General features: G+C 33.1%; 1 protein-coding gene across 3 annotated transcripts in view; it reads right to left on the bottom strand.

The window, feature by feature from the left end:
* Window positions 1-10,293, bottom strand: part of LOC123713395 (rho-related GTP-binding protein RhoN-like) — a 92,524-nt gene extending 82,231 nt beyond the window's left edge. The window contains exon 1 of one of the 3 annotated variants that reach the window (XM_045667023.1): window positions 10,009-10,293. The gene's annotated coding sequence lies outside the window, so the exon portion shown is untranslated. The remainder of the gene's footprint in view (window positions 1-10,008) is intronic. The other 2 variants (XM_045667024.1, XM_045667022.1) reach the window with 2 other exon arrangements.
* Between the last annotated feature and the right edge of the window lie 5,748 nt (window positions 10,294-16,041).

Here is a 16,041-nt window from a genome sequence, read left to right as displayed (position 1 = left end):
GAAAAACATTTTAAGCGAGAGAGTAAATTTTACTTAGACCTTCAAAGGAGTTCACTGAATGGAATTATATATTCGAGCTAGACTAACATACGAAATTTAGATATTTCGTATGTTAGTCGTACGTTATGAACGTCAAAACAAATACACTTCTAATTTTACATTTACTCCCAGTTCTCAAATCAAGTGCGTAGAACGGAAGAGAAGAACTGGCAATAAACCCTCTGCCACTCTTTTTATTCGCCAAGTTTTTTTGTATGGCACAACGTTTGTATTATTACACCATGTTCCACATGACATCTTAAGTAATAATAATAAAATAAATTAATAACAAAGATTTGTCTCAGATTATCAAAGATCCTCGATCAGCACGAGGCATGGTAAAATAGGAAAAATTATTATATTGACTACGCAATAAATACATCTATATAACTTAGGGATTGTATGTACGAACCCATAAATTTTTCTATTTCTTTCTTCGTTTTATAAGCGTGGCGATTTCCTAAATCGGCGAAGTTACGCCCCTAGAGTTAAGCCAGACGTAGGCACTGTCTGCAACAGTTACATTGTATTCATTCGTTACATAGCAATTAACATTTCATTATTTCGTTTATACTCTATTGTTGTACGCAAGTGATTAAGATAGAGTAAAACTAGAATCTTCTACTATTTAATATTTCCCGATGACTCAGGAACAGTACAGTTCAAGTGAAGTCAAATAAAGACCTGCATATTTTGTATCCAGCCCCAAGTATTAGGATATTATTTCATTCTAATAGTTAATCAACTTAACATCACAGTTCCAACAGGAATCCGAGCTATGACCAATATGAAAGAAAGTAAAACGAAATATTCGATGCCGCGTTTCGTTTGTTTCTGATTGGTCAAACGAAACGAGGTATTCTGTTGCTTAAACAAAGTAGAGATGCTGGTTTTTGATTTTAAAAACACAATGTTGCTTACTCATTCAAAGTTTTACATTGTTGAAACTATTCCGGCTAAACAATTTCTAGCTTTATCAGTGTACATTTGTTATTAAATTTGTAAAGAGAAAATGCCTTTATAGCGTTCGGGAATAATTGGACAATAAGTTATGACAACAATAAATAATTCAACTGTTCTTATTATTATGATAATTAGATGCCTATTTTTATGACTGATTGTGCTGTTTTTTTAACTATCTTTACCAATAAACGATTAATTCCTATTAATTCAATAGGAAAGAAAGATAAAATGACTTACTTATAGGTAATTCATCTTTTTATAAATAATGTTTTAAGCATTATACTTTGGTACTTTAAACGTTTATCTGACAACAGTTAAAACAATATATCAGATCTCAATTCGTCTTAGTAGTTTCCCGCTAAGATATCCGTCATTTGACAATTGACAACTGACAGCACGCCATGTTTATTTCATGAGAATGCGCTCGTGTTAGCTCGTGGGCGAATGTTAAATCGTGTTACATCTTGTCTGTGCGTAGGTAAGGAATGTACTTGACGTTTTAAAATAGTTTTATTTGAATGTTGATAAAACCGGAACGCAATATTTTCAAGAAAAGAATCTATTTATTTCCAACACACATAAACAGTATAAACAATATTCTTAACCTACATAGATAGAATAATTAAAATTCATAAATTGAGAATTGTTAAATAAAAAGAGAAAACAAAAAAATTAAAAAGTTTGTTTCCTGTGGCGTATGCCATAATTTTAAATTTGCTGTGCACTTGAACCACGCGCCCCCAGAGTCTACTCCTTTGGGAACCAAATCATAGTTAAATGGAAACACAATATTTGAGTCGTTTATTATTTTCCGCCTGCCATGCGGCCGCGCTAGCTTTAGGAAAATATTCATGTAGCATGTGTTAGCGTTTATATTGCTATTGCGTTGCGTGCTCCTATTTCACTGTGCTTAGTGCTGACAGAGGCTAAACGCTTCTAGTTACATGCGCAGCAAGGTGTAATGGATATTTAAATATATCTTTTATATATAAACATAATCACAAATATGTTGCTTAGCACAGAATTGGGACAACTAGACCAAATCGAGCTTTTTATCCTTGTACTTTGAGGGAGGTTTTTATGGATTTTAGTGTTATTTAGTACTGAGGATCTTAGTCCGGAAACGTGAACAATCTATGGTATGTTGCTATTAAAAAGATAGGCTTAATAAAAAAGATATATTGAGCCGAAGCAAGTTCCCGTTTGCACCTATTGGTCCAAATCCTATTAATTTATTTCGTATTATAAGCAATTGTTACTAATCAGTTGTGGTTGCGTAAAGCGATATTTATTAAAGTATTACAACTAATAACAGAATGAACATGCATTTGATTTTCAATAGTATAGAATTGGCTTTATTATCATAAATTGAACTAATAATACTAAATACAGAGAACACTGAATTGTAAATTGATATTTTCACAATTATAGACTATAGAATCTAAAATGAATCAGTTTTATTTCCATTGTTAACAAGGGGCAACGAACGCATTTTATTGAAAAATATATTTTCACGCTTGCTTATACTGAAACTAATTTTGTAGCCGTCTAGTACAATCACCAGAACTGTTAACAGACTTAAATTCTATAGCTCGAAGGATTTTATAAATTACATTTGGCTTAACATATTCTACTGCAGAGCAGTGTTGGTCTAGTGGTTTCAAAAAAAAGTGTGTGCGTACAAAGTACACATGTCAGAAGTGAAACTTCTTTGTAAATTAATTATTATTTAGGTAAATAGATGATCATGTACCAGTATATGATCACTCCATGTATTTGTTTATCTATATTCACACTGTTTACACGCTGTATACGTGCTAATGATAATATAAATAAATAAAAACTGCGTTTACTGCACAATACTTTATGCGACAGAATTGCCATCTAAAGTTCTAATATGTAACTACTAAACGGATACATGAACCAATAGCGTGTATTTTGTTTCGATCTCCCTTTCTCTCTCAATCGGTGTCAATCGCTCTCTCCCTTTTCTTCGACAAAAACGCTGCATATCTTCGTGAGGTTTCATCCGTAAAACAAATAACCTCGTGCGCCTAAAGAAGTTTCACTTCAAAAAATTAACAAAACGTCATAATAATGACATAACGTATTACAAAAATGTAATGACATTTGCATGGCTACGACTGATTGTGCGGATTTTTATAGTTAATCAACGTAATTATACCACTATCTTAGCAAATAAACGGTTTTATGATTATTTTGATTGAAGATTCAGCGTGAGTGACTGAGTTCGTATGTTCGATGGGGTTTGCAACTATAGACTTTCTGTGCATATATAACTTACGCTGGAACGGTGAAAATATAAAAATCAATGGACTAGTCCATGCCTGGTAGGTAGTACCGGTGAACCCAGAGCTCGTGCTTTTCTTTATGGAAATGATACCAGCGTTAATGATACACAGGCACCAAATTTTTTAAAATTGTTTCAATTTTCCATTCATTAATTTTTAATTATTATTATGTAGGTTTAGAATATTGTAAATACTATATATAAGCCTTTATTACCACATCATATATGTAATATACAAAAAGGAATATATTATACATATACAGAATTATATTTATAAAGATGCGGCTCCCGGCGGAGAAGGCCTTCAACTTTTTTCACCCAGCTTTTATTTTTTGCTATCTTAATTTTTTTTTAATATAAGGAAGTTAAAAGTTTTTTGCGAACTGTACCCGAAGGCTTAAGAAAAGCCGATTAAGAAAAATACAATAGTTCTTTCGCTGGGTGAAAAATGACTCTCATTTATTCTTGATCGATTACTCGGAACTATTAAGAAAGTTATGCTTTCTATTAATGCTATAAAGAGCTTTATCAACCATATATTTCGCCCTGGTCTTCATATTATCAGTAAAAGTAAATCTGCAGCATTAGTAAATTCATTTTTAACTTTTTTTTTGAACTAGCGAATTGTGGAATCGACTCCCGGTGGGGGTCTTCTCTGAGAGATACGATCTCAAACTATTCAAAGTTAGAGTTTACTAATCTTAAAGGCCGGCAACGCCTAAGAATGTCCATGGGCTGCGATGACTTCCCTTTTTGGGCGTCCCGTCTGCTCCAACTTCTTACTTACATTAAATAATTGAGAGTTACCGATAAATATGTTGTTTTCATAAGAATTCTTCTGCGTACCGTCTGTTACGCCTAGAAAACGCCTCAGATGTAATGTTACAATCTAAATAATATATATATAGGGCGATTAATTTGTGTTTTTTTTTTTAAATTCAAGTCAACAATTATTATTAGATAACTCAACTGTTTTTGATAAGAGAGTAGGGTATCAGTTGTTAAGTTATGGCAATGATAACACTTTAGAACCAATTATTAACCTATAATTGTTTATCTTGATAACAGCGAAGATAAGTATTAAGTTATCTATTATTATTACTATGTAGGTTAAAAATATTGTAATATTAGTAGTATATATTTTTAGGTTTGGGTCTTAGATATATTGTAAATTGAATAGACAAGTAGGTGATCAGCCTTCTGTGCCTGACGCCGTCGACTTTTTGGGTCTAAGGCAAGCCGGATTCCTCACAATTTTCCTTCACCGTTCGTGCTAATGTTAAATGCGCACATAGAAAGAAAATCCATTGATGCACAGCAGGGGATCGAACTTACGACCTTAGGGACGACGAGACGAGACGAGAGTCACTAGGCCAACACTGCTCATTTGTGTGATATATAAGTTGTTATACTAGACAAGTTAAGACAATTTGAAATCAAAATTACAACTTAAACAAAGAAAAAATTCTTGTTGCCTCTTACAAAAGGTAGTTTCATATGGAAAGGTATGGGCAAGAAGTTCCATGAGTGAAATGAAACATGAAACTCAACTCTATGTATGTTTATAACAAATAAACTCAATAAAAAATTATCGATATCAAAAATTTCACTATTAGAATATTACATTACAACCGGTATACATTTCCAATTATGTTAAAGGATAGACTGCTAATGATTAATAATTTAATTACTATGCTATTTAAGTCAAATACATACCATTAATATTTCATTGTATATGTGTATATTAGTCGGAGTTGTTGTTTTTGTTTGCATATAACTATAACCTAACTATAACTGAACCCATAATATATCAAATAACCTTAACGTGCCCACGTTGAAACCCACAGTTTCCTCATTATTATCTTCATTGCATAATCTGATAATTCACACGGGCTGACTCACAACAAACATTTTGTCTAATCAACCATCTTACGTAATCTTCCTTTAATAGAACTTATGTATAATTAGGAAACAATTATGTTTCATTTTTTAAATAAAAATCAGATAGGTTCAGTCACACCCCCAGGTGTTAGACTTCCAGGTCCCAACCACTAACCACAGGGTCGCCAAGATATCGCAAAAAAAACTTAAGACCCTTTCGACTACCAAACTCACTGACGGAAGTCGCTGCTCCCCTACTCACTAAATTTAAGGTTACGCAGCCGATAAGATAGCTTCTGAAAAACGCTGTACTCAAAAAAACTGTTACGCCATGGCTATCAAACTATTTAATCACCTTAATAGAAGTTATACATACTGCCTTTATAGCGTGGGCGTGTACGTGTATTTGACTATAAGTTTGACAACAAATATACATTAACTACTAAACCAACTTATTATTATAATTATTATAACGACAGTGGAGTCAGCAAGACTTGCTATTTTTACACGCAATTATTAATGGGCGTATAGATAGCCTAGACCTATTTGCTATCGTTAATTTCTCTTAAAATACTTCCTCCTTATGCGACAATATACACTAAATTGTTCCATGTGCCTCGTACGAAATCGAAGTACCGGCATAATTCGCCAATGTTACGGGTTTTATCTAACTACTATCTAAGTGTTTTGTTTCATAATGTGTATGATAGCTGTAAGATTACTAGTAAGTATTTAAATAAATAAAATAATTTATGTGTTTATAATATAATTAAATAAATTAATGATATTATAAAAATTTATATGATATCTGCATGCCTCTTTATATGTCTGCCATATTTATAATTAATTGATCTGAATGTCTTATTTCTTTGCAATAAAGGATTTCCAAGTCGGATACAAAATACATTTTGATTGATTGATTTATACGTTGTTGTATATCGTTTTATATTCCCTGATTGGGTTCCCCATTGATGGATATTATCTTTCATGATCAATCCTCAGCAGCACAAAGCCCCTAAAACGCCCTTGAGTTAAACATAGATGTATAATTTTAAACTATGACACAGCTCTTAACCGTGTATAGATCCTAAGTGAATTATCCCAAACGAGATTCTATTAAGTTCGACTCCCACTCGACTTTAATTGAATACTTTGAAGGGAGAAGCGTATTGAGTAACTGATATTGGTTGTAATTCCAGTGTATGTGCGTTTCACTAATGGTTAATAGACAAGCTGATAAGCATAGACAACAAATTACACTGAACTTATGAAGTAGGATGTGATATGTAAAAACTAATTTGTTCACGATTTATTTTGTAGTTAATAATAATGTTTTGTAAATTGTCATGTATTTACAATTCAATTGCGTATAGAAAATATATAAAAAATAAATCAATAGCGCTACAACCTTTTAGGTCTGGGCCTCAGATTTCTGTATCTGTTTCATGATCGTTTGTGAATTGTATAGGCAAGTAGGTGATCAGCCTTCTGTGCCTGACACACACCGTCGACTTTTTGGGTCTAAGGCAAGCCCGTTTCGACACGATGTTTTCCTTCACCGTTCGAGCTAATGTTAAATGTGCACATCCACACAGAAAATCCATTGCTGCACAGCCGGGGATCGAACCTACGACCTCAGGGATGAGAGTCGCACGCTGAAGCCACTAGGCCAACACTGATCTCTAGAAAATATATATCTCTATTTATATAATTCTCGAGTCACAATGTTTGTTCCCATACTCCTCTAAAACGGCTCGGCCGATGCTTATGAATTTTTTATGCATATTCAGTAAGTCTGAGATTCGGCTACTATCTATCTATGTTGTTGTATGTATTTTTTAAAATGTATCATAAAACAAAAAAAAGTAAACAAAAATACATACAACCCTTAATTGTCATCCCTCTACGATCAACCCCATCTTTTTATTATAGTAGATAGGTTATTTTTATTGAACTAAAAAAATGTTTCCTGGAAATAATATACATGTCAAAACGACGTTTGCCGGATCAGCTATTACATATAATATATACATCGAATTCTTCGCGAATATAAAATATTAATCGATAAATATTCGGTAATGGGATGATCAATTAAAAAGAAATATTCTTCAGTGCCTATATTTTTTATGTAATAGGATGCGAATGGGCAGGTGAGCCACCTGATGTTAAGTGATACCGCTGCCCATGGACTCGCATTGCCAGAAGGCTCGCAAGTGCGTTGCTGGCGGTTGCCTCTTTTCTTGAAGGACCCTATGTCCAATTACAGAAATAACGGGAATACTGGTTCCACATAGTGGTAGTGCGCGGCAAAAACTGCCTTAAAAACGCTCTGTTCTGGAACGACGGACGTCGGGGTGAAACGGATCTGATACATAATTTGCTGTATTGCTACTGATTTTTTGCAAGTAATTTTATTGAGAAAACACTTTTTAAACGGATTGAAGCTATGTATTATTATTTAAAAAAACTTTTTCCGACGTTTCGCGTGCTTTTCAGCGTGCGTGGTCACCGTGACCCACACGGCACAAGCACGGTGCAAGCACGCACGCACGGTGGTTTAAAATTTAAAATTATGTAAATAATTTTAATAATAATACATACCATCAATCCGTTTAAAAAGTGTTTTCTTAATGTAAATTTATTTTATGTAACATTAATGTTTACCATAATTGTCATAATTTAGAAAACATAGCTTGTAAGATTATACTGTAGATATGGTTTATGTACTTCGATAAATTAACAATGTTTACAGGCTAGTACCAATTCCAGCTATAGAATTTTTTGGCGCAATACCGAGGTTTGAAGGCTGGACCTTACGTTTGAGAGTCTCTCGTTTTGAGCCACTAACTAGGGACACGTTATAACTACCCTAATGGTATATTTTTTTATCGATACCCATCACTAATATATTATTTAAGAGATATATCTGCCTTGCTATGATAGAGCCTTCGGAACGCCCACAAAGTCAGCACAGCCCGTGGACACCCATTTCCAATAATCAATGTATATTTTAAAAGAACTTACTTAAGAACTAGTACCAACCTATATTCATTACAAAGAATGTTTGGAAGAAACAGTATATCTAAACTAAGTCTTAACATTTTCGTAAATGCCAGGAGGCTTTTGAGGTTGATCCGGTGTCAGTTGCAGAGTTGCTGGCACAGGAAGTGACGCGCTTCAGGAGACTGGCAGCCAACCTCTATGGAGAGGCACTAAAGGAAGAAGGTATCTTATTTCAGCCATGCGCATAGACGATGAGAACTTGGAGAAACTAATCGTGGTTGGTAACACAGAAAGCAAAAGATCACGTGGCCGATCACCAACCAGATGGACCGATAAAGTGACTCATCGTGCTCAAAACTGTACAATGTCATAAGAGAGGCGCTGGACAGAAACCGGTGGAAACTGGTAGTCCTCTCTAGATGCTGCGTTGCTGATCATAATGCTCAGACATGAGCTGCCGATTAAAGAGAGAAAGGAAGAAGGAGGTTTTTAGAACAATCCTATTAGACCCTTTTCATTTCTCATCATCAAATATGTAGATCTACAATCTGTATAGTATTTGTGGGTGTTTCTAGAAGCAAGTTACTAACTGATCAAAACTTACCCCTAAACTTACACACATACCTAAACAATGATGTTTAATAACACAAAGACCATTATTCGTAAGTACATTATCCAGTCCAGTTGGTCCAGTGTGGCTCTTACAACTTAATTACTAACATTGACGAAAATATTGATATATTTTACAACAGTCTTCTAACTTACCGTAACTATGTTTGTCATGCTCTTGAAGAGGTTTAAGTTTATATTTAGTTTTGCTTATGTTCTAATATAATTTATGTGTAAGTGTGTAAAATTAGTGATGTCATATTTTCTTGCATTATTTTCTGCATACATATTTTAGAACTTATAAATAAATCACGGCAACCACTGTACGTCTCTATATATGTCAACTACCATCAACAAGCGTATCTAAAAACAATTGATATTGTCATATAATTATTATAACTAATTAATAACGTTAATGAACAAGAAATGACAGACCTACTGGTCTACCTAAAATCCACATATTCTTCAACTAATATATATATATATATTACCTAAATCCTATTTACTATGATCCTATGAGGCCTTGTAATTTTTCGAAAATACATATAGTAGGTACGTTATTCATTGACAATGTAGCATTTTAATAAAAAGATCTTTCAAAATAAGTTCAATAGTTTGTTGATTCGTTACAAACATTCAAAAATACAAAATTTCCCTGTTTAATTAGTGTAAACTATAGCCAGTAGAAACCGCATTAATCTACTCTTTTCTAAAACTGTTTTTGAATCATAAAATAGTAAGAGGAGACTAGACTGTATGTTGTATGTGTTCTCGGATATAAGCGTATTCATAAAAATGTACACGATTATCTTTGAAATCTATTTTTACGAAAATACTTAGAACTACTTTTATTGAAATCAGTTTTGTTACATTATTGATTTAGTATTTATACATTTGTAGATTGCAATTGACGTTAAAATTGCTGAACTTATCAAACATATCAAGAACCTGCTTGTCACGTTGCAAGAACTGTATATAACAAGGAGGATATTTTTGACTTGACTACCTAATTAAATGATACAAAGGAAATGAACAATTTTCTAAACGAAATTCCGAAAGAATCACGCAATTACAAGACCTAAAGTCACCAATCACTTCCTTTGTAACAATCGTCTATTGTTTCTTTAATAGAAAGCTTGTTGCAAAACGGCATCCTATAGTCAACACAACAATACAAATAAGAATTTGTAAATCACAAATACCTTCCCACGCTGGACCGGACGAAAAACTGGTCCGTGTTGCATACCAAAAGGAAATCACACAGCATCCGACTTTAATTAATAACTGGTTGACATACCTGCGAGAAACGTTATCCGTACACACAAACACTAAAACACACACATAACTCAAAACTTACAACGCGAAAGTAATGTATATGATTCGAAAATTAACACGCGGTCACAACGATCGCGCTGAGAAGAATACAACTCCTCACTTCGACTGTCGGAGCAAAACTAAGCGAGCTGCGACCCGCGAGCTGACGACCAACCGGCGAGTCTACCGGCCAGGGTGACAGTTTGGTAAAACAAAATCTGCCAAATCCCATGCAACAATATTATGATTATTTTATTACATTAGACTTAAGACAGAGCCAGTTAAATTTTAAATTAAATTATTAATTGGTATTTATTGTAGTTTTTTTTTTATATCGTATCTTACTCGAAAGACGAGTGCTTTACGGTAGCAGTAATCAGTTAAACTAAGTCATAAATGTGATTACTATATGTTATCCGTTCCGTTATAAAAGCATAACTTGCGTAAGAATTCAAAAAGTTCAAATTAAAACTAATTTTTGGCTTAATTTTGCTATCTATGGAGTAGAGATTATTGGGCTGTGGGGTCACAGTTCACAGGCGCTAAATTAAGATTGCAGTCAGCTTTTTTACTTATTATAGCTATTATTAACGTATAGGTTTAGAAAATTATCATTACTGTTTATTTTTGTGTTGTAAATAAATCGATTTAATTTATAATTATGTACTGTACTCTTATTTATTACTGACATAGTACTCAGTTATTGATTTAACTGTGTATTTGTATATATCCGCCAACTAAATATGCAATTACTATTAGCAATATAGATTTAACACAAAAATAAATTTAGTTGAATTAACACAAAGATTTACCGAGTTACTAACATCACTTCCTATACATACCGCGCAAAATAGCAGTAAAATTTTATAACTGGTCACACTGGCCGCGAAGTACTGCCGCGGCCGCGGTTCGACGTTCAGTCCGGACTACGAGTGAATGCGAGTTCTGGATACTACGATACGGCCATTCAGGTATGGCAACAACCTCTGACGCATTCTGTCAATCAAAATTAAACTGTAATGCATAGTTTTAAAGATAATAATTCAGCTCAAGCCCTGCAGTGATAAGACTGCGTCGATATCAAGCTATCAGCTAGCGTCTAGGACTCCGTAGAGCGAGATAGCACGACAATGTCCTTACATAGAAAAGAGATGGATATAGTTTCAACATTAATATGATTGAATTGTGAAAATGTTATATTCACAACACGAGAACAAAAGCAATTTAAAGATTGCAGGATGAAATTCATAGTAATTGACACCCGAAAGGCGAATTTAGTAAAAATAAAAATGTGTGCGTGTACTAGTGTACATCGTAAGAAGTGAAATAACCTTATTTTTAGAAAAATCATCTACTATATGCAACTTTCATATTCAAAAGCAGCATGCAAAGTTAAAACTAATGTACTAAACTCGTGCCTAATACCGTGCCTTACGTATGCTTGCCAAACATGGAATTTTACAAAAAAAATAAAAATAAAATAAATGCATGTCAGCGGAGTATAGAACGCAGTATGCTGAACATTAGAAAGATTCAAAAAATAAGGCACACCAAAATTACAAAACATTACCAAGGTAAGGAGGTGGTCCGGACATGTAGCGTGACAAGAGATGCACGAACACGGTGACCACATGGGCGGGTCCACAGGGAAAAAGAAAGAGAGGTAGATCTGTGGCTAGGTGGGAAGACGACATCATAAAAACAGCTGGTTCCAACTGGATTCAAGTAGCCCAATCTAGAGAGGACTGGCTATCTTTGGAGGAGGCCTTCACCTACAGAGGAGTTCTTACAGAATGAAGAATAATAGTTTAATAGTAGGTTAAGGAAAAACTAACACAAGTAAATTAAGGATATAAACTTAATTACTAACAAAACTAATAATTGTATGTAAGTAAACTAACTTATTCTAACTTCTTGTTTTATAAGTAAGAAATAAAAGGTTTTTTTTTATTCTATGCAACTTTACAGAAGTTTTTTAAATAAAATAAAATTACATAAAGTTTAACAAAAGGCTTTATTATAATAGACATTAATACAAATAATACAATTATTTCATTTTACCTTATGAAAATATGGTGAATTTAAATTATCAGTATATTGCGTCATAAGTCCAATTCACTTATACTGTGTTCTTTACTCAGATGCAATAAAGTAAATATTCAATTGTGTTTTCCTTGGCTTATTTAAAACGTGAAGGTTAATTAAGACTTAAATCTGTAGTTATATCTTACACAATCAAGTTTTATTTAAAGCTTTTCGCCTGATATGAACATAATATGGAACATTTTGCAATGTAACCCAATTTGTGCGCTTTTTATATCCTTCAAGAGGGTCCTAAGAGTACAAGGTTCATAAAAACGTGCGTGCGTACAAAGTACACATGTCAGAAGTGAAACTTCGTTGTAAATTAATTATTACTAAGGTAAAAGCCCCAATAGATGATCATGTACCAGTATATGATCACTCTATGTATTTGTTTATCTATATTCACACTGTATACTCTAATGATAATATATATAAATAAAAACTGCGTTTACTGCACAAGTCGTTATGCGACAGAATTGCCATCTAAAGTTTTAATATGTAACTACTAAACGAATACATCAACCAATAGCGTGTATTTTTCTCGATCTCGCTTTCTTACTCTCTCTCAATCGCTCTCTCCCTTTTCCTCGACAAAAACGCTGCACATCTTCGTGACGTTTTCGTCAAAATTTTATCCTCATGCGCCTAAAGAAGTTTCACTTCGATAAAACTCGAATCGGTCAAGCTGTCGTATGTTTTGAGCTTAACAATATATTTTGCGATTCATTTATGCTATATGTAAAGAAACTGGTACGTTTCTTTATTTTGAACAAAACCCATCTTACTTATGCGGTTAGCGAGGAACCATCAGCTCTGGAGTAACTCGTACTATCTACCAAGCTTCAATTTAAAACTTTACTTAGCGCCTGTGGAAAATTATATTTCGTTCAAAAACAAACACAGACTAAATAAAACACATCTTAAACACAGATATAACAATATCCATAGACAAGTCAGGACATGTCTGGGCTTAGTACAATATATTTTTTGCGTGATCTACTACTAGCGTTAGTACGTTAAACGGATAATGTATGAGAATGATGTTCGCTTTCGCTTTGTCATATGACCATTTTCCGGTGATTTTTGAGGGTACTTTTTTTTTTAAACGCACGATTCCATATAATTTATATTTACCCAACCAACCAACTGAATCAAATTCATCATGGCAAATGAAATATAAAAAATCTAAATAAAACGTATACTACTTTAGGGGTTTTAAACGATATTTAGGGGTATTTTCGGGGGAGGGGGGAGTTTGAGTTCCAGGGGGTAACTTTCTGAAGGAGTTCTCATTACTGGTTAGTGGATGATGGATTGCGCCTGTCGAAAAGTGATTATGTGTCATGCATAAGACATTGGAGATTTTCTTTTAAACGAAGCCGTTATAATAAATATAGCATCTGTGAAATTCACACGTGGTAGGAAATATCAAAAAAATTGTTTCAAGATAGACGAAAGTAATTTTAATTTTTAAGTTTAACATCAATTATTAATGAATAATATGTAAATATATTTTTCACTATCGGAATTAGACTTTTCTTTAAATTATTTTTTATTTAAATTTTAAAATATAATTTTTAAGTTATACACTGAATAATGCTTCCTCTCATTTTCGCCCACGTTAAATCTTATGTATTTATGTATATGTCTCTTTTTACTGTCACTTTTGGGTTTTATCGACTTTCAAATCACAACGATACAAAAGAAGTTTTCACTTCAAAAGCTTTTTGTGTGTGTGATCCATACATAAATTAAAACTATTTTTAGTTTATTATTAGCTTACACTAGTCTATAACTTCGTTAATAATGTTTTGTATTATAATATATTTTTTGTGATTGTTCCGTTTATCGGATATTTCTTTATTTATTTTGTCACACTTATTAATTTACAAAGTAACGTAATAAAAAAACACATACATATAAAACTTATTATGTTTATGAAATGAATGAAATGTATGGAAACTGGATATTATAATTATTGTTATACATAGAAGGATTTAATAATAAATAGTAGTCGTGTTCAAAGAAATTAACAACAACAACAATTACAAACTTTAAGTTATAATTCTATAACAGGGTTCGTATTGAATAACAGGTACAAAGTCGGACTCCTTTGGAATGCGATTGTACTTCACAATGAATTGATTGAATCTCCTATGGAGAAGGACACAATCATTTTTTATCTGTATACTTTTAAATGACAGTTGAAACTTTGGCGCCAACGCTTATTACCAATATGACCGCTGTTGCACGCCTTTTTATTTGAAATTCCTCTGTTAAGTGTGAATAAAAAACAAAATTATAAAAATCTAAAAGGCAAGCACAGTTACCCGTTTAAGACGATCGCGCTTAATACGATTTCTCGTATAATACGTCACTTTACGCCAGTTTCTGCAACTAGAGACTTATTTTCATATATTTCTTAACGCTTAATACGATTCATCCCTTTTAATACGCCCGTGCCCGAGCCGACAGGTCTAATCGAGCGCTCTAACGAGAGCCCCCAGAAAGGCCCCCCGTCCGCTCGTGAAGAACCCGAGATAGTGCAGGGTTTTCCTGGATATTCTTCCATTGATGACAATGCAGCACCGTACGCAATTCAATCACAAAACGAGGCCCTAACTGATAATGATGAAGACGAAGATGAGTCAACTCCGGTTTTGTCAAACGCTCAGACGTTATCAGCTGTAAATGATTTAAGACGCTATGTAGCTTCTTTGGATCAAAGCGAAGACGCACTGCAAAAATTGGATTATGTTGAACACATTTTAATTGCTAATTCATTACAATCTTTCTGTCAAACCAAAATAAGTGATTATTTTAAATAATATTATTATAATTAAACTACGTATTTAATGTAATTCATAAATGTTTAATTTAATTTCTATATATACCAAAATTGGAACAAAATACATAATAATTTTATTATTAATTTTAAATATTATTTTCCATATTCCGCATAATACGCTTTCTCGCTTAAGACGCGTTTTTGGTAGGGTCCTGAGAAGTCTTAAGCGGATTTTACTGTATTTGTATAAACTCCAGTTAAATCATAATTTCGAAGAAAATGTTCTTGACATTTCCACGAAGAGAAACATGAAATTTAATTTCTAAATTATTCTATTTATCACATAAGGCTCTATTGAAACCGAATGCTATGCATTAATTACATATTATATTACGTATCAGGTGTATAGGCGCGATATAGGCACACTGAAATTCCAGATGGTAACAATATCTGATCTGTCATTACTCATTGCAATCTGTGGGAAATTACAAGTTATATAGATAAAAGTATTATTTTTTACTTGTTTTTCTAAAATAATAATATCGGGTGGTGTAGGAAGTTTACCTGAGCCAGGCTAGTGGTCGGAGGCCAGAAGGCCAGAGTGGCAGAAGCATGTTAGTAACATTGATGAAAATATCGATATATTTTACAACAGTCTTCTAACTTACCGTAACTATGTTTATCTCTTAATGAGGTTTAAGTTTCTGTTCAGTTTTAGTTATTGTTATTTATTTTGTGGTTACTTCTTTAACATTTCCCTTGCTGGTTTGCTTATGTTCTAATATAATTGAAATGAAGCTTCTTTATCGGCTTTGGAAAAAAAAATTACCGTCACATGTTTCCGTTACATGTCATCTTTTTCTTGTCCCTACTACAGTTGATTCGAAGAGATTCGAAGCCATTAATAACAAAAATGTATAATAACGATAACAATGATAATGAATCTATTACAATTAATGAAATTCTGTAATAATCTTAGTAGTAATAAGGTAAATTTAAATGATTATTATTTGTATTCATGTCTATGATAATGAAAGCCTTTTGTTAA

The sequence above is a fragment of the Pieris brassicae genome, chromosome 8 (assembly GCF_905147105.1).
Source record: "Pieris brassicae chromosome 8, ilPieBrab1.1, whole genome shotgun sequence".
NCBI lineage: Eukaryota > Metazoa > Arthropoda > Insecta > Lepidoptera > Pieridae > Pieris > Pieris brassicae.
The sequence above is the reverse complement of the archived record's forward strand: the minus strand, read 5'-3'. Positions and strand labels throughout refer to the sequence as shown.